Source organism: Apaloderma vittatum, unplaced genomic scaffold (assembly GCF_000703405.1).
Source record: "Apaloderma vittatum isolate BGI_N311 unplaced genomic scaffold, ASM70340v1 scaffold11396, whole genome shotgun sequence".
Classification (NCBI taxonomy): domain Eukaryota; kingdom Metazoa; phylum Chordata; class Aves; order Trogoniformes; family Trogonidae; genus Apaloderma; species Apaloderma vittatum.
In genome coordinates, this window is record NW_009722387.1 from 88,528 (window position 1) to 90,394 (window position 1,867).

Below are 1,867 nucleotides of genomic sequence, written 5' to 3' on the forward strand. Positions count from 1 at the left end.
TGCAACCTATAAATTCAGGAAATCAAGCATTATTCTTGGAACTGAACAGATGCATATAATCCATTAAGGAGAGTTCAAAAAACAAATACAGGTGTTAGATGTTGGCAGAACGTGGTATGACCAAAACAAAGCTTTAAAATACAAACCTCCATGTCCCAGCTCCTTCATTTTATAGTAATAAATACATTACAGTAATGGGTGACATGAAGTTTTAGGGTCTTCAGGTCTTAGAACTTCACTGAGGGGGAACACAGCATCTTTTAGAAGGATCTCTGTCTTAGCCTAAGTACTCTCCATCTGAGGCAAATGGCAAAACTCCCAAAAGACTTTGACGGGAAGTGCACTCGCTTAGACGTGATTGCATCCAACAATTTAAAACAGAAGCTTTGGAGACAATTAGCGTGAAACAAGGTTGAGATTTCTGATGGAAGAGAGGCAGGGAATCCAGGGTGCTGATTACAAATTTATATCCGTCCATGTTAATACATAGAGGATCACATCGACATGGGTTGCGCCATGGCTCTCGAAAGCAGGCAAACTGCTCAAGAGTTATCACTTATTTAAAAAACAGAAGAAATAAATCTTTAAATTCACATCTAAACCCGTCCTCATATAAACCCAAGGCTTTCAGGTCCTACACAGCACTTATGCAATCACTGCAAAACCATATCCTTCCTGCATCCTTCCTCAATCAGCAACCTTTTTTCAAGCACATGGTGTGACTGGGTATCTTTCCAAAAGGCAGGGTGGGAACAGAGGAAGTGATAGCTGAACTGGCAATATAAATTCAAATTATAACAGCCCTTGTGAGTGTGTGTATGTGTGTTGCCTGTGAAAAAAGGGCTTATCTGAACAATGCCATAAATAATTGCAGAGGTCAGCTCATGCCCTACGAGAAATGCAGAAGCCAACAATGGGGAGAGGCTGATGGGCAAGGGAAGGTGAGGGCATTGTGCATAACTGAATGGCAGCACAGCCTTTATTATACTCAGTATTTACCCTGCTTTATTTTTGTAAGCGGAGTTCAAGGAATAAATTACCAGCTAGTTTAAAATCAACAATACGTCTTTGAAAAACATCACTGACCTGCTGAGATGACCACCCTTTTATGGGTAAACAAAACTTTTGTCATTCTACACAGCCAACTACTGCAGACTTCTCCTGAGAAATCATTTGTAAATCTGTGATTTATGTGATTTCCCTAGTTCCTTCAGAAAAAAAATAATTTCACTGCCTACTTCAGTAATTGCAAATGGCACGATCAGTATTGTTTTCATTATATGATGTAGCATTGAGGATATTGAAGAAAGAAGGGAAAAGCTTACAATATTATAAAATTGAAATGTACATAAACAGGAGCTAGTTTAAAGGATCAGGTTTCCTACAAAGCCTTCAAACTCTGAAGAGCAACATTGTTCATAAAAAGCATTAGGCCCTTGCGCCATCCCCTCAAATTCCCAAAGATTTCAGTACATGCTTAAAATTAGGCTCATGCTCGAGTGCCACTCTACCTTGAGACATCGGGAAAAAAAAAAAGAGGACCCAAGGGACAAACTGACTTCAGTCTTAAAACCAAAACAATTTTTTTAATTTCTCTTGGCCCAAACATTTGGGATAGAGATTTTAAAAGTAATGCCTTACAGTCTTATCTATATGGCACATGTTTCTAGAAAAGGTAACAGAACAGATCCTAGCTGAGTAAGTGATCAAGATAATCTCCAAGTAATTCTAGAGATGGAGAAGGAAATTAACACTAAAGATGAAGCTGGATTTTTCCCCATTTCTACGTTTGCAATGCGACAGGCTGCAAATGCAAATACACCCTGTATACAAGAAAGATGTGGGTGGCTCTTGGAGCAGCGTGTGC